This window comes from Nuphar pumila, chromosome 11, assembly GCF_984573655.1.
Source record: "Nuphar pumila chromosome 11, dmNupPumi1.hap1.1, whole genome shotgun sequence".
NCBI lineage: Eukaryota > Viridiplantae > Streptophyta > Magnoliopsida > Nymphaeales > Nymphaeaceae > Nuphar > Nuphar pumila.
The window spans coordinates 80965851-80984858 of record NC_143259.1 but is presented as its reverse complement, the minus strand read 5'-3'; the positions used below and the strand labels follow the sequence as shown (position 1 = coordinate 80984858).

The window sequence follows — 19008 nt, the reverse complement described above, 5'->3', positions numbered from 1 at the left end:
CTCATAAAACTCGGTTGTGTAAAGTTGTTCAAGGTATTCCTCGACATATGCATGGTGTGTCTTTTAAAATTTCGATTGGGGTCTGGACCATTCCCTCTAAATTACTTGCATATGATAGAGTTCTGTGGCAAATTTAATATCCTTTGCCTGTTTCTTTGTGAATATCCATATATAACGATTATTGTCTTATTGATTAAGCACATCCCACATAACACCCACCCACTGCACGTTCATATACAACATTTGTATATTCATTGCACATCATTTTGAAGTCTGATGCAGCCCCATCACCCGTCACCGTGGAAATCTTGATAACTTGGTTTTACTGGATGTTATCTCCTATGCACACTACACTTACATGTCCTTTCTCTACAGCACATGTTCTGTTTTACGTTACTACTTATGCTCTTCCATTCTAGCATCGCCTGTTTTCATCTGCAACCAGTCCCCATAGTGACCATTTTACAGCAACCAGTTTGCAGGAATAGATTTGTCATGGACAAATCAGTTTATTATTGCCAGAAAATCATTCACTTATGTAAATGATGCCTTGTGGAAATCGTTCAATATGTTGTCTTGGGAGTAAGTGGGTTAATTCTGCTGGAATCCATGTGCTTAGGATTCATTTGTGAATGTTGCTATGAGATAATTTGTTGTTGCTAAAGATAAACCATTGGATCATTGTAATGAGAGGGATCAATCTGAGGATTTAAGTCGTTGTGAAAGTTCACCTTGCTAGGGTGGGCTGATTAAAGGATCGATTTGCCGCATACATACTCTCACTTACAGTACTGTTCAGCATGCATGGTCTAGCATCTGTTCATTTTTTTTACTGTGGTATGTTTCATAGTGCCTGCCGCTACTCTATCTTGTACATTTTACATTTCTTAGCATTTGCCCTCCCTGCATTACCCATCTGTGTATTCCAATCATTTGTGTTACTTCGTTCATGTCACCTTTTGCTTTTCTACATCATGTTTATACCCTTTAGCACATCAGTAATTATGTGGTTTACTGCATTCTTACAACCCAGTAGTCTTGTGGGCTACTGTAACTTCTAACACAGCAAAACAATGGCTTTCATTTTGGATACCTACAACAGTGTTCGGCCCTGTTGTAGTTTTTATATGCCTACAGCAGTGCCAAGTATTGTTATGGCCTCCATTTTTGCACTTTTAGCAGTGCTTAACACTGCTAAAGCCCTCCTTTATCTACAGCAGTGCTTAGGCACTGCTATGATTCTTTTTCTTTTTACCCACAGCAATGTATGAGCACTACTAAGACTTCATCTTGGCCAGCCTCATCTTCTGACTTTGCTGGCTTGGTCAGCTTCAGGGTTGTTTTGCTGTATCTTCTTAGCATTGTGATGGTACCTTGTGGTTCCATAACACAACAGTTTCAAGTACATCTCCACTACCTTACATTCCACATTCAGTCACATTTCACCTGCAAGTAACATTAGTCACTTACCCATTGTCTTTGGTACCTTCCGTCTTGTGCACAGCTGGTGTACATCACCTACAATGCTATCACTTCATTTTGCAACTATCACTTACAACGATGTGTAAAGCTGGTGCACATCCTGTGCACATCACTGCTGTATATTTGCACTAATTACCACCAAAAAATTAGTGCCCTTATATCCATACACATTTTGTGTTTCCACTTCATTACCTCTCACATACAATAATACCATATCATTGTCAACCACCTCTTTACTTACACTTCACAATATTTTTACATGATTGTCACTACCCATCTTAATTATCATCCGAGGTTATCTGTATGCATCTTGTCATCTCCTTGCATTGTCCAACATTTCCTACCCTCCCCGTTGCATTGTTATAAACATCATCTTAGGAATCTACTGCATCATTTCCCTGCCATTTCCTAAACCATCTAATTGTATCATGTGCATGATTGACATATTTTCATCTACATTACATATAAGCCATAATGAATATATATACATATATATATGTATACACATATATATGTATATGTATATATATATACATGTATATAGGCATATATCACTTTTCATATGTCCCCATGAGCATCTCATTTTGCATCTTTGAAATCAAGGTGACATTTTCTTCTACTGACCAAGTGTTTTTGCAGGAATCTCTGGAAAATGTTGATTTCCCTCTTAGATTAGGATTCTATCATATCAATTCTCATTGTAATAAGCCAACTATTAATGAGAATTCTTTACATTTCCAGTCTTAGATAGAATGAATGAGCATTGTAAATATCATAAATTGCTTATTTTCATGCATTTTTGCCTTTATTTCTCAAAATTCTCACAAATGACAACACAAATGGCACGTGCACCATTTCGTAAGAGGTAATTAATTCTAAGTTGATGATTTACATCAATGTCCATAGTTAGGATGTAAACAAAACTTAGAATTTTTATCTTTTATAAAATAACACTGGATCCACACTGGATCCTTTTAAAAAATCATCATATTTTCTTTAAATATTTTCCTCTTTTATCAGAACTTAATTTAAAATTAACTCAATATATATACCAATGGCCATAGTCAGGGTATATTGAGAGTTAATTTCATTTTAAATTCTATAAAAGCATCAAAAATGTATTTTATTCTTCACTTGAATTTAAATGTAGTTATTATATAATATATTCAATGACCATAGTCAAGGATATATTATATCTTCAACTTCATTCTTAATTCATTTAAAGAATGGAATAGCTTTGTAAAATTCGATTTCAAATCTTTTAAATTCATTCATCATTTAGGATAGAGTGACATCATATTTTTCAAAATTCCTTTTTCGAAAATCCAAGTGATTGTAAATATCTCTTCTTCAATTTCTATTTCAAATTCATCAATTCTATCTCATCTTCAAAGTCCAAATTTTGACTTTGAAATCAAATTCAAAGTTCAATTTAACTTTGAAATTCTTGATTCATTTCTTTTAAATCCCAAATTCAAGTTTCAAATTCAAAGTCCAAATTTGACTTTGAAATTCATTTTTATTCAAAAGTTCAAATCAATTTTGAAATTCCAAATCCATTTTAGGATCCAGAACCAAATTCTACTGTGGATCTCAGACTTCAGATCCAAAATTCATTCTAGGATCTAGAAACCAACTTCATCTTGGATCTCAGGATTCAGATCCAAAATCCATTTTAGGATCCAGAATTCAAATTCCACTTTGGATTTCAGATTTTGGATCCAAATTCCATCTAGGATCCAGAATCCAATTACATCTTGGATCTCAGATTTCAGATCCAAAACTCTACTTAGGATCCAGAATCCAATTCCATTTTGAATCTCAGACTTCAGATCCAAAACCCATTTTAAGATCCAGAATCCAATTTCATTTTGGACCTCAGATTTCAGATCCAAAATTCCATTCCAAATTTTGGATCCAATTCTACCTTGAATCTCAGACTTCTAATCCAGGTTCCATCTTGGGTTCCAAATCTTAGATCCAAATTCCCTTTAGGATCCAAGATCCAATTCCATCTTGGATCTCAGATTTTAGATTCAATTCCATTTTCATCTCAGATTTTCAAATCCAATTCCTATTTCTAGGGTCTAAATCCAAAATTCAATTTTGAAATCTATTTAGAATCCAGACTTTGGATTCAAATTCCATCTTGAATTCCAACTTTCAAATCAATTCTATTTCTCAACTCTATTTAGATTTCCCAGATTTTCATTCTGATTTCAAACTTCAAAAGTTAGAATTCAATTCCATTTCATCTCTATTCTGATTCAAAGTCCATTTATGACTTTGAAGTTTTTTTTTCTTCTCCTTTTATCTCAAATTCAAGATCCTTCCTTTCAAAAGGTCTAGATTATTATTCCAAGCTCTGATCATTCCAAAAACTTAGAACTTTAAATCTTAAGTTCCGAGTTAAAAACCATTTCTTCACTCTATCATCAGATTCATTTCAGAAATACTTGGGAATTTTTCCAAAATCATTTTTGTCAAAAGAGCATACATCCTTGCATTTGCACAAACATGATTCTTTGTGTATTTAGACTTAGGATAAATTCTCAGATAAATATTTTAGCAAAGCAAAAGGCATAAATTCGACCCTTGGTTCGATTACCCCTGGTAAAGGCGCCAGGAACGGTCGAACCTCGTACCGACGAGCGGATCCCGTCTCCCAGTTTTCCCACAAATATTTTCAAAACGGAGGTGAGTTATTTCAAATATTTTCAAAATTAAGGTCAAGTGAGACCCCGCAAAAGAGTTCCTCTTTCTCTTATTTTCTTTTCTTTTCTCTTCTCTCTTTCTTTTTGTCTTTTATTTTCTCCTTTCAAAAAAGAAGGAAATAGAGGAAAGAAAGGAAAAAGAGAAGGAAGAGAGAGAATATTACGAGAGAAAAAAATTTGCGATGATCACAACTGTGTCGAGTCTTAGCCTATCTCTTATACATTTCAACAGGCACCACCTATTCCTTTTGTTTGAACATGCTTCCTTTGTATTTTTAAATTTTCTGGGCTGTACAGAATTTTTATTTTGTTGAAACCGACGCCGCTCTATCATCTTAGTAGGTGTTTAGTAGGGTAAGGTCTCATGTTCCTGATATATCATTACGTCCTAATAAAAGTGGTCTTTGATTAGTTACAGGATTTTGCTCATAAGAGGACCCGGTCAGTCCCCTATGAATTTAGCTCAAAGATGGTGATTACTTGTAAAAGATTTGTCTGATGTATTTCCTTTATGTAGTTTCTGAATTATGAAGTTTTGCTTACTCCAAAATCAAATTTACTTCATTGCTATCTGATCCCTGCAGCATCTTATCCTATCATATTTCTGCATTTCTTCTACTTACCTGCATTCACATTGCCATACTGTTATCAGTCCTCTATATTAGGTTTGAACTTATCTGAAGTGTTTCACATTATCCCCAGCAGATTCACATAAGTAAGAGGAGATGTCTGGTTGATATTAAAACCATGGCAGTGCTGAAATCCAATGTGCTAACAATAGGGCTGAGGTTAATTAGATTCTATGAAGTTTTACACTACCTGTATATGCATGCTATAATAGGTAAAGGGTAAATAACTTGCAGAAATTAGTTTGTGGCTGGAATACCATTTGAGTGACATTTAATAGTCACCTATATATCTCATAGTAGCCATGTCCAGCATTTCATTACAGTTTTCAACCCTCATTCTCATTTAATCCCTGTTTTAGCAATATTTATCATCATTTGGACCATATTCATCAACCCTCCATGTTTTTTCTGATAACTCACTGTTTCAGGGCTGCATATCATTTACTACCTCTTCCTCTTGCTACAGCCTTAGTAATTTCCATGTCCATGAACATGAGTCCTAATACCATGTGCTCACTACTATGTCGCCTGGATGTTGCCAGCTCCATTTACATACATAGTTAATTGTTAAAAACCTCCCCCCCCCCCCCCCCATGTATCATATATTAATATCATTCATGTCCTTTTATGAACATTTCATGTCATTTATACAGGTATAGCCACCAAAGTGCTTCTTTTCACCACAAGCACATAAACTACCATCTACACATTGTCATCTCTTGCATATGTATTCTCTTATTAACCGGGATAGTACACCTAAAAAGATCATTACACATCGTATTTGCACATCACACATGCAAGTTTGATCATCATATATATTTTCCATTAGAAGGATATATTTTTATGTATATATATATATACATATATCGCTATGTTTATATATATCTTCGTTGAACACGTACACATATACCTATTTCTTTATTATCTCGTACTTCCATTCCTTGTACTAACCCACTTTTGCAGGAAAATCTGGAGGATGCTGACTCTTTTAATTCTGTATTTTTTTTATCTCATTTATTTTTGCTTTATGCCAGAGATGTAATAATCAAACTTGGAATAATATTTACTTTTACTGCTTAGATTAGGATGCATCTCATGTAGTTTAATTCCTGCAATATCCTGATTCTATGATTCATATATCTCAGTTTGCAAAATCACCATGGATGTACATGAATGGCACGTGCACCAACTCTTAGAGAGTTGATGAACTCGGTGGAGTCCATATTTACGGCCCTAGTCGGAATATGGACGAGACCCAGATCCATCATCTTTCTACTAGTCACACTGAGCCTACACTCTTAGGCTATCTTAAAAATGCACATCATGTTTCCATTTTTTCAAAATATTGTGAATTAACCCAAATAAATTCTGAACATATTCATGGCCACAGTCAGAATATGTGAAAGATTTACTTTGGCTTAATACATATTTTTCCAACAAATTTCTTAGAAAATCTTCTCAAAGTGCATTCATTCATTCAAATCATCTGCATCATGGCATCATCTACTTTTCTCACGATTTTCTAAAGAAAATTTATTCTTTGAAAAATCGATTCCTCAAGAAACTATGAAGATTTTCAAGGTTGGATTTCCCAAGTCAAAGTTTTCCCGTGATTTTCCCTGAAAATATTATTTTCTTAAGATTCATTTTTAAAAGGAATTTCTCATCTTTTCTCAAGAATCAAAGTTGGTTTTCAGATATTTCAAAGACAAGATTCTCAGGATTTCAATTTCCTAAGTTTGGAATTTCCATCTCCAAAGAATTTTCCAATGAATTTCAATCATTTTCCTAAGAAAATTTTCAAAGTCAGAATTTTCCTGATAAATATTTTCTTTTTCAAATATTCATCTTTTCTCAAGAACCTTCTCCATTTTCCCAGGACTTTCATCCATTCATGATTTTCCCAAAACTTCATAAACTTTCTGGTGATTTCCAAATCCTTTCATCTAAGTTTCCTGAGAGATTGATTTCGTGAGAAATGCTTTTCAACTACAAATGTTTTCTAAGCATACATCATATTTTTCTAAATTACATTTTACAAAATCTCATAGCACATGCCTGAATTCTCTGTGCATTTAGGATAGAACACAATTTCAATAATTTAACTAAGTCAAGCACATTTTTGGTCCTTGGTTCGATTACCCCTGTTAAAGGTGGCAGGAACGGTCGAACCTCGTACCGACAGGTCGAGCCCCATCCCATGGATTTTCCCGCAATTTTCAAAACGGAGACGAGTATTTCAAAACAATTTTCAAAATCTGGTCAAGTTTGAATTGCGAAAGCATTTTCCTCTCTCTTCTGCAAGGAAGGGAAGATGGGAAAAATTTTGCGACGATAACAGGCAGTTTGATATCTAGGTGTTTTTCCCATGATGATCTTTTTGCACTCTTTTTGAGTCATTGAACTTTTTCGGGCTTTTACATCATCCTTCATTTTGGAGATGTCCTAACTTTTTTCTCTTTTTCATGGAAAGGTACGTCATAAACTCCTTCATCTTGGAGATGTTCTGATCCTTCTTTTGTCTCAAGGATTATATTGATGATATTGGTTCAAAAGGTCAAAAATCTCTAGATGATAGCAGAAATCAAATATCTTTTAGGGTTTGTCGATAGGTTCATCACACTCGCCTTCATCCCGACAGTGATCTGAACTTTCCCTGGAAGGATCCTTCACAAACTCCTTCATCTCGGTAGATGATCCAAATCTTCTTTGGCCCGGGGGTCTAACTCGCATATTCGTCTTCACCTTGACGACAGTTGAGAGATTCCTTTTGCAGATATTTGATTGCAACTTAAATGGTTGAGAATATATGGGTTGAGTGGATTCTTTTTATATCTCAAGATATATCCACTGCCTGATTGCCAGATAGCCGTCTTTAAACATGCGCCATAGCCATGATCAATATCAATTCGCTTCTAGCTTTTCAATATCATTGGATATTTCTTTCGCTAATCATACCGAGGATATTTCTTTCATCATTTTGGTTGATCAACAGGGAAAAGTTTTGAATTTTATTCCTTTTTCGCAAAAAGTTTCACCCTTTTAGAAAGAATACTAGAGATAATCTGAGGTGATTCTTTTGTGCAGTAAGAATATTGGAATCAACAAAATGCTTTTAGCAAATTGTCAAAGTTTTCACGAATTCTGTGTGAAATAATCACTCAATATAGATTTTTGATGAGACCTTGAGTTGAATCTATGATTTTGGAAATTTCGTCCAGTAAAACTAGGACCTTTTATTTAACGGCCAGCGAAGGAGCTGGGGCTTTTCATTTAATGACCAGTGGAAACTGGGACTTTTCATTTAACGACCAGCGAAGGAGCTGGAACCTTTTATTTAATGACCAGTGAAAACTGGGACATTTCGTTTAACGACCAGCGAAGTAGCTAGGACTTTTTATTTAACGACCAGTAAAAACTGAGACCTTTCATTTAACGACCAGTCACGAACTAAGTCATCTGGATGAAACAACCTTTGAAAGATTTTGGTTTAAATTTTGAAAATACAACTATTTTTTGTGATAATACTAGTGCTATAAACCTATCTAAAAATCCTATTTTACACTCACGAACTAAGCATATTCAAATAAGACACCACTTCTTAAGAGAACAAGTCTTAAACAACATAATTAAACTCGAATTCATACCCACTAATCAACAGTTAGCAGACATCTTCACCAAACCATTGAAACATGAAGACTTTACACGAATTAGAAGAGAATTAGGAATATGCAAACTAAGTGACTTATAAATCAATCACACTTATTAAAACATCTTATATGTTATGTTAAAATTTTATTTTAAAAGGTTTTCCTCTTATCGATTTTTTATGTGAACATTTTTTGTTGTTTTTGTTTCCTCTTTTCAAAATCAAACTATGTTTCTATATTCACAAATACTCTAATCACTCATTAAAACACATTCATCATGACACATTCTTTATGTCTTTCAACTTGTCATCTTTCAAGTACACATCAATAATGACTCCATTCACTCATATCCATAAGAATTATTTATATTAAGTAAAAGCTATCATGACATTGTTCACATCACTCATCTCATAACACCTTTTATCACTTTTGTCCTCTTGTGAAAATCTCTCTTACGATAAGCTAGCCAAACTTCAACATGATATTGTGTTCCTCACTTATTTTATCATACCTTTAATCATTCAAGTGATATATCCCTTTTCATGCCTTCCTTTCCTTCTATCAAGACACTTCACTCAACTTTATGCTATCGAGTGTTTTATCCTTCTTATTTTCACCACCTTTTTCAAGGACAAATTATTATAATTCACATAAATTTTTTACTATATCATATATTATATCATAGCTTAAGTACAATGAATTATCGTCCTTTCATCCTTCACATCTTTTATGAAAAAAATTATTATAAAGTCTCCTTTTCGACATCTTGTACTCCACTCTTTTTTATCATTATTCTCATAAGTACTATTAGTACCACCTTTCTATTTCCTCTCTCTCTCTATCTCATACGAAGAGACTCTCCATTCGTGACCATTGACCATTACATTTTTTAAATTTATCTTTTTCAAAAACCATGAACTCCCTCCATTGAAACCTTGTCCTTTAAGCAAAACATCATTTCATATCAATCATAACTTTATGTCATACATCAAGTGTTTGTTGTCCTTTATGATCACTTTTATCTCTCTACAAATTCGTATATAACATCACCCTTCTTTATTATTCACACTCCTTCCACGCATACTTATAAAAACACTTCTTAAATAAGAAATTATTGTATCTCACTCATATATCCTTGTTTGTTTTATTCACATCTCATTCTTTACGTATTTAGAATGCTTTTTCAGAAAGTAAAATTTTGTATAAAAAGTTGCTTGTTTTATTAGGCCATTATTTCCTTCACTCCATAACTATTCTTACATCTCTTCACTTCACGAAAATCTTTAGAGTATTCACCTTCTTGACTTTATTCATTCATCACACTTGAAGTCCAATAGGACACTCCATACTCAATACATGACACATCTCACAATTCGATAACTTCTCCCATAGAAAATTTTTTCTCTTTATAGAAAAGTTATTCAAAACTATGTCCTTCTTAACATACAATACACTATCTTCCAAAAACTGATTTGATTTGTCATTCACAAGCCTCTTAATTTACAACTCACGAATTTCCTTATTCAACTAAAATCTAAAAATCCTTCACTTTCAATGTCATTCATTTCTAATCACAATTATCTTCTTCCTTCTATTTAATAGATTGGTTCATCCCTCACCAATTGCACACGAATTCTCTTACAAACTACTACTCCTTCCAAGCTCTTCTTTCTTAGTCTCCTTTTCCTAAAAACTCTTGCAATGGCTTCTTCCTCAAACAATGTGATCACCGCTGCCGATCTGAGGTTTCCAGATCTATTTCATCACTACAACTCACTTTGCTCACGTCCAATTCATGAAGGTGAATTGGTTCACTACGAAGACTTCGCATCCTTTGACCTCGAAAGATCTCTCCCCGAACTTAAACACTTACTAGGATCTTCATCCCAAGCTGCCTATTATCCCGAACTTGTTCGTCTCTTCTACACAAATCTTTCCATCGATCATAACCACACTACCATCACCACCAAGGTCCGAGGCCGCATGATGTTCTTCGATGCTTCCTCACTAGGCAATATTCTCAACCTTCCTTCCACCGACACCGATCTAACAAACATAGTACCACTCGACCACTCGATACTTTGAAAAATTCTTCTCTGTACTCATTTCACACACCTTCCCTGGCACATGAGAAATCTCCAACCTCATGCTCAACTGCTTGCTCACATTCTTCTTCACAATATCTATCCCAAACCTCCTCGCACAGGATTAGTGCCAAGAAAAATCTCTCTCTTCCTCTATGCAATCTTCTGCTCTACTCCGATAAACTGGTCCAACATCATCTTCGCCCACTTTATTCGCTATAAAAAATTTCAGCCTCTTCTTTTTGGGTGTTTTATAACTCCCATTTTAAAATACTTCAAGGTACCCCTTCAAAATGAAGTTATCACCTGTCCCTCGCAGATCCTCAATGCTACTTCCTTCAATCAAAGGTTCCTGCACCCTACCAATACCGACTCTGATATAAAAGATCCTCCATCCGACTTTGATTACTTCTCTGCGATCACGGATGTCTAGCAAACTCAGGATCGTATTCTTCAGAATCAAGCCTTGATGCAGCAGACCCTACAAACCCTCCAGCAGGATCACGACGCCCAAACACATCAATCATCTACACCTTCGGAGTAAACTTATTTTTTTGGACTGTAATAACTTTCAATTATTCTGTCTGTAATAACTCTGCGTACTCTGATCCCCTCCTTTTTGTCCATGACAAAGGGGGAGAAAACCTGTCTCCATTATTGGAGAAAAATACTCTCTTTAACATTTTTTTAATATTTTTATGATATTATTATTTCTATGCATAATGTCTTTTTGACAGGGGGAGCATATTTTGTCATCATCAAAAAGGGGGAGAATGTTGGGAAACTCTGTTTTGATGTCACATAATATGATACACTGTCTTATTTGATTTCATATGATATAATAATATGTCTTCTTGAAAAATGTTATATTATGACTGGATATGTTTTGCCATATATCTAACGAGTATTTAATGCAAGGATATCTCACCCAAAAAGGATGGAGACCTCCTGTTCAAGTACAACCATGGTGCAATCATACTCCTTGAAGAAAAAGCTTGATGAGCCATGCATTCCTAAAGATCATCTAAAGAGATCGACTACCTCAAGATGAAGACCTTTTTTCTTCTTTAGAGTCATATGTAACAGAACCTTCAGAAGCATACATATTGCATATTACATACTCATTCATAAAAGCTATATTTTATAAAAGTATACGATAGTTTCAAAAAGCTCCTTTTTGAAAACAAATAATTGTACCTTCTTACAACCCTTTATGAAAACGGTATTTTGACATGATTTAAAAAAGTAATAATTGTACCTTCTATCATATACAAGACAACTTGAAAAGTAATGATTTTAAATAAGTAGGAAAAAGACAAAACATGGAAATCGGCTAGACAAAGAAAAACAAATATAATATGTTTTGAAAAGACTTTAGTTACCTTTTTACAAACCCATAGAATGTCGACTTACTTGAAGTCATCATTCTCTTTGTATAGCATTAAATACCTCCTCAAAAAATCTTTGTTAATATCCATCTCAAGAATGTCGACTTGCTTAAAGTCTTCATTCTCTCTGTAGACATTGAAAAACACATCATAAAGAAAACTCTTGATATGACTATGTACAAATAAAGATCTCAAAGCATTTATTGTACTTACACTCATTTAAGTAAAGAAGTACTTATGTACTACAAATCATTAATTAGAATAAAGACAAAACTACATGATAGCCTACAATCCAATGTTCAATGTACTATTGTAAGAAATAGACTTTTTACATAAAATATATAATACCTAAAATATTACAACGACTAATGTACCCCATATATTACTTTTATGGAAAGAAGACTTTTTCGAAAATCCATAAAGATGGTTTTTGAAATGACATGACATCTCACATCTCAAAAAGACTATCATTTCAAAAAGGTAACGACCACTTTTTTTAAAGCTATATAAACACACTCAAATAAACTATTCAGACCATGGACATGTGAGCTTACAACGAGAAAAATTCCTATTCGATATTTGAAAGAGAGCCTAGAAAAAGAAAGAGAAAAGAAAGAGAAAAAATCAAGAATAGCTCTTTGACAAAGAGTATCCTCTGAGTGAAAAGAACAGAACATTCTGAGAATCCTTTATTCGTGCATTCATATCATTCTGAAGGTTCTATAGGAAGTATTGTAACTTTCTGTTATTCACTGTATTCCTTCTTTGTTGAAAGAAGTAGACCTCTGAGAAAGAGGGTGTTGCCCTTCTCTGTTGATTGAAGAAGACCTCTGTGCAAGAGGGTGTTCTCCTTCTCTGTTGAGAGAAGAAGACCTCTATGGAAGAGGGTGTGCCCCTTCTCTGTTGAGAGAAGAAGACCTCTGAGGAAGATGGTGTTGTACTATTTATCCGGTAACTCGGATGTTATAGTGGAAAGCTCAAGTGGTTTGCTTGAGGTCTGGATATAGGTCACGGTTTTGACCGAACCAGTATAAATTCTGTGTTTATTGTATTGTGCCTTATTGCCTTATATTTTTATTTTATCGATCTGCATCGTATTTCACTATTCACCCCCCTCTAGTGGAATTTCAATCCTTGCATTGCACAAGCATGATTCTTTGTGCATCTTTTAGACTTAGAATAAATTTTTAGATAATATTTTAGCAAAGCAAAAGGCATAAATTCGATCCTTGGTTCGATTACCCCTGGTAAAGGCGCCAGGAACGGTCGAACTTCGTATCGACGAGCGAATCCCGTCTCTCCATTTTTCCCGCAAATTTTCAAAAACGGAGGCGAGTTGAATTTTTTAAATATTTTCAAATTAAGGTCAAGTGAGACCGTGCAAAATAGTTCCTCTTCTCTCTTTCTTTCTTTCTTTTCTCTTCTCTCTTTCTTTTCTGTCTTTTATTTTTCTCCCTTCAAAAAGGAGGAAAATGGAGGTTAGAAAAGGAAAAGAGAAGGAAGAGAGAGAAACCACCAGAGAGAAAAATTTTTGCGATGATCACAGGTAGATTTCCTATTCAGACTAAGAGTTAACCCGAAACCTCGCCTCGTGAAGTATCTTCCTTTTAGGTTTGGGTAAAACCTGAGACTCGTTCCAACGAGATTCCTCATTCTAACGAGATGTTTTCTTCCAATCCCATCATGGTTCTTCCCATCAAGGAACCCATGTTTTGTATATCCATCCAGGATAGGGCTTCATTTCACGAGCCATTCTCCAAAAAATGTCCCATCAAGGTTCTCATGTATTCCTCTCCTCATTCAATTCATTTTTAATATATCTTCGTCTCACCCAGTTTAAGGGCTAAACTTGAAACATTCCAAAAATAGTATCTTGTCTCACCCATGAGACCTGATCAAAATTCTGATTTTCCACCATTTCGGGATTTTCACCCAAAGTCCCATCACGATTTCCTCATTTTCTACTCAATCATATCGTTTTCGAGGATTTCGTCTCCCCGAAACCATTCAGGATAAGGTTTTAAGCCTGAGAAGCCATGTTTCTAAAATAATTCTTCCACACCCAGTTCAGATCTGCTGACTGGAGCATTTTTAAAATTTGGAGTGTTATCTTTGCCACTAAGCTCGGCTTTCAACCGACTTAGTAGCAAAGAGGGGGCATCTGTGAACACCCCAAATTTTTCAAAGTTTTGTAAAAATGACCTTTTTGCCCCTAGTTCCATTTTCTGAGAAAATCAAAGCTAATTTTCGGTTGATTTTCGGGATCAAAATTTCACTTTAAACTTAGTTTCAAAACCGAACATGGTGTTTTAAATACAAATTTGAGCCTCGTTGTCCAATTTCCAAATTAAAAATACAAAAATACCAAAATACCAAAAAATGGTTTTGAAAGGCTCGGGCAGTTCATCTAGCACTCTGTTGGATCCCCAACCTTATATTTTCCAGTTCGAGGTTGTAAAACTTCAAATATTTCCAAAAATCCGGATGTGAACCCGTTTTCTTAAGAAATTTTCTCAAAATAGCTTTTAACTCTTAGAAAAATTCCCTTTTGTAAATATTTTTGCAAAAACACAAAAAAAATAGTTTTAATCTTTGTTTTCTCGCAAATCTTAGGATTTTTTATCTAAAAATACAAAAAAATGCAAGATAACGCAAAAACCAAAAAAATTGGGAAAATTATGAGAAAAAGGAATGAGTTTAAACCTTTTAAGTCAATTTTGCTAAAAAATCATTTTAAAAACACTTTTTATGAAAAACTTTTGAAGGAGCCTCTTTTTGGAAAATCGAAAAAAATTTATAAACCAAAGCTTCACGCATAAGCTTTGTTTTTCAGAAAACCCTCTCTCACTCTCGAAACCCTCTCTCCAATCTTCTCCCCATTAACCACCCGATCTCCCTCCATCTCCAAACCCTCTTCATCCTCTACCCTTGATCCCCAACAGATTTTCTCCCGAACCTTTTCTTCCTCATTAAAAGGGCACGCAGGAAGCCCCATTCACTCATCCGTCTTCACCCCACCACTACATTTCTACTTCTTCTTTACATTCCTCCCCTTTCCCTCTTTATTGACCCCTTTTTAACCCACTGGAGGAAATCGATCCTCCTGGCAGCAAAAGCCTTCTTCATTCCCCTTGTTCTCTGATATCAACCTCCAGGTTTCAGCACATCCGCTATATATCAGAGGCTTTTCACTCTTTCCCCAAATCAAAGCTCCATTAACTCGGGGATCACTCAAGAAGTTGATCTGCGGGAAATCCTCTCGTTTCAGCTGAGTCAGGTTTCCAATACTGGCAATAACAGCAAGCCAGAGCATCACTTTTCTCCTTTTTCCTTCGGAATCTCTGCAGAAATCAGGTAAGACACTTATCCCTATCCTCATTTCTTCGGTGTATTTCTTCTGATTTTTTTTTTCTTCTTTCGCCGCCCTTCCTCTTCTCATTTCTGTTGTCCACCTTTTACTTTGATTCTCCCAGTTGTATTCCATTAACGCACTATGGATTGTGTTGAGTTGCTCATAGCACCTTCAACACGGTCCCGTGCAACAGCAACGGAACCACTGTGTTCCAACATTTTTTCTTTTATTTTTTTTATTTTTATTTTTTATCATTATTCGTTTCTGTTTTATGCTGATCTCGGCTATAATGAACTGTTACATTTAAGAATCATGTTCAGCTGCTCCGTATTATATTACCAACATACGATTTGTATGGCATTCATTCCATTTTTGCACTGATCTGCTCTGCATCATGAATGGTGATGAGGTTCTCTTACATCCCTTGTATTACTGGATACGCTCAGTGTGATTCCAGTTAGCAGCAGTTTGCTTCAGAATTAAATCTGACATGTCTTATGGGGTATTAAAATAACATCTGGAGAACTCCCTGTTCAAAATGACAATACAAGGTTTATTAAGAACAAAATGGATGAATCGGTGGCCCTGAATTCAGGATGCAGAAGTTCTGAGGCTTAATCCTGTAGATGAGCTTTGGAGTCCAAGTGCTCATTCTTCAGAAATTATAATAAACCAATAGTATTATGGTATATCGGTATGACTCAACTGGAAAACTATGTGAGAGTCGGCTTACAGAAGATGAATCTGAAGAGGGATGTCCAGAAAAAGGTGGAATTAAAGTTAATCTCATTCACAATTCCAGCACCTTTTTATTTTTCTTAGTTAAAGGTAAGCCTGTAATTTCTATTTCTGAACCCTTGTTTTTTTTCCTTTTCTCTTAATATATCCAATTATGTGATGTCAGTTCATGTAAGTTTTGTTCAGTTTGCATCATCCATGGCTTGATTTCATTCAGCACTATACATTTTCTTTCATCCTGCATCATTAGCTATTAGTTGATCTTATACATCGATGGTTCCATTGCATCTCATGTTTTTTTTATGATTTTCAAATTATCTGGCATCCCTGCATCCCAGCAGTAACGTGACCCTGAGATGAAAGACAACCAGTTAATCAAAAGGATGGGGTTGCAAGCTGTATTGGAGAGAAGAGCAAGAAAATGATACCTCGGAGTCAAATGGCACTAGGTCATTCCAAATTCAAGATGTTTTTGCCTTGGCAAATGAGGGTTTGGATGAGATGCCCACTTTAATTGATAAAAAGGACAATGTTTTTATTATTTCCAACAAGAAGTCAAAGTATCCAATTCTTCGAGTGGATCTGCGGTTCATGTCAGACTTGGTGATTGTAATTGTTTCTCCTACGATTGGTGGAATTACCTTTGCCTACTTGGGACAACCTGTGATAACTGGTTATCTCCTAGCATGTCCTATCATTGGACCTGGAGGCTTGAGTTTTGTTGGTGAACTAGTCCAGGTTGAAACTGTGGCCCAGTTTGGTGTCGTCTTTCTCTTATTCACGTTGGGCCTTGAGTTTTCTTTGACAACGTTAAAAGTCGTTGGGCCTGTTGCAATATTTGTTAGTCTGCTTCAGATTGTTATTTTCATGTGCTTATGCACCATGATTGCAATGCTATGCAGTGCGAAGTTGCCAGAGGGCATATTTGTTGGTGCTTTTCTGTCCATGTCATCAACAACCGTGGTGCTCAAGTTTTTGGTGGAGCGTAATAGTACCAATGTTGTTCATGGCCAGGTCACAATCGGAACACTTATTTTCCAGAATTGTGTTGTTGGTCTGTTATTTGCTTTGCTTCCAGTTTTAGGTGGCAATGGGGGCCTTATTCAAGGGATTGAATCCATAGCAAAATTGTTGCTTCTGTTGACCGTGTTCCTGACAGCTGCATCCAAATTGTGTTGATCATTTGTTCCCCGTTTCTTGAAGTTGATGAGTCAGTTGTCTTCCCAGACAAATGAGCTTTATCAGCTAGCTTATGTGGCTTTTTGCTTATTATTAGCTTGGTGCAGTGATGAACTTGGCCTCAGTCTTGGGTTGGGGTCATTTGTTGCTGGTGTTATAATATCAACCACCGATTTTGCTCAGCATATACTAGATCATGTGGAGCCTATTTGTAACCTATTTGCGACACTTTTTCTTGCTAGCATTGGAATGCTTATACATGTCCAATTTCTGTAGAGCCATTTTACTTGCATCTGTCATTCTGGTTGTTAGAATAAGAACAATAGTGATTAGTGTGGTGACTAGGGCCTTTGGCTATGGAATGAGGTTTTCTTTCCTGGTAGGCATTTCTCTTGCACAAAATTGGAGAATTTGCTTTTGTCCTTTTAAGTTGTGCCTCAAATCTTTATCTTATTGATGGAAAGATGTATCTTCTTCTTTTGGAAACTACAACCCTTAGCTTGGTAACAACTCCTTTCATGTTCAAACTGATTCCCGCATGGATCCTCCTAGGAGTGCTCATGCATTGGCATCCATCGTACGTCGCCTTTTGTCATTGCTCTACTATCATTTACCACGCCTAATTCATTCCCTGTTGTACCCACCCTGCTACACATATTTTATCTATACTTATAAGGCATCCAGGTACATTTTCCTGCCACATTTCTTAATACACAGTTATACCATATCAGCAGGCTTCATCCCTTGTCATCACCATAACCACACACCCTGCACATTACATCCCTTCAGTCACCTCTGCACCTCACTACACTCAGCACATTTGTTGTACTATGTAACGCCTATCAACCATCCCACCATACCAAGCCGATTTATTCCAACTGTTACTAAAATTGATGGGCCGATATTGAGTGAAGATTAGGGCCAAGCCACCCTCGCATCAGAGTAAAATCTGATCATGAGGAATCAGGGTAAGTTACCGTGCTTATGTTCACATCTTTACAGGAATTCAATGTGATTGTAATAGTAGTTCATAAAATTCATGATTGTTTCCTGCATTTCTCTTTGATTTAGAATTTTTTTTTGTTGTCATCCATAGTATGCTGCATTCCATTAAATATACATTTTCTGCATACCCACATTACTATCTGATGCGTTAGCTACATCACCAAACCCCTCATACCTTGTATCCAGCCTCCACTTATGTATAGCTCACTGTTAGCATCGTTGCACCTACACAGCCCCTTCACATTCAGCATCTTCTACTGTATACCAGTCCACACACCTGCTGCATGTCATTCCCTCTGCATGTTCTACCATTTCAGCCATGCCCCTACCCATAATCTGTTAAAAACGAAATGGTTAAATTTCCTGCAATAAACAACTATTTTTAGTTGAGAACCATTTCCATGTGACTATTCAGGGACAATCTGAATGTAATGCTTGCAAAACAGCAAGAAGAAAATCCAGAGTTCTGATCATAAGCTGAATTCTATATAAAACAACTACCTTCAGTCCATCTACTGTATACCATTCCACTTATATATATATATATATATATATGTACATGAATATATATCATTTTTCCACATTGTTAGATCTTAAATACCTTGGCATGTGAGCATTCTTTCACCATTAACATTTATATGATATGCGCAATTTTTCCTCTCTTTTCACACTAATCAAGTGTTTTGCAGGGGAATATGTGGGAAATGTCATTATTTGGAGTTGCAAATTCAATTTCATGTATTGTAATAGTTAGATCTTAAATGAGAATTTACATTTCCTGTTTTAG

General features: G+C 35.5%; 1 pseudogene; it reads left to right on the top strand.

The window, feature by feature from the left end:
* The first annotated feature begins 15982 nt into the window (after nucleotides 1-15982).
* LOC149822447 (K(+) efflux antiporter 5-like) overlaps nucleotides 15983-19008 on the top strand; it is a 122004-nt pseudogene continuing 118978 nt past the window's right edge.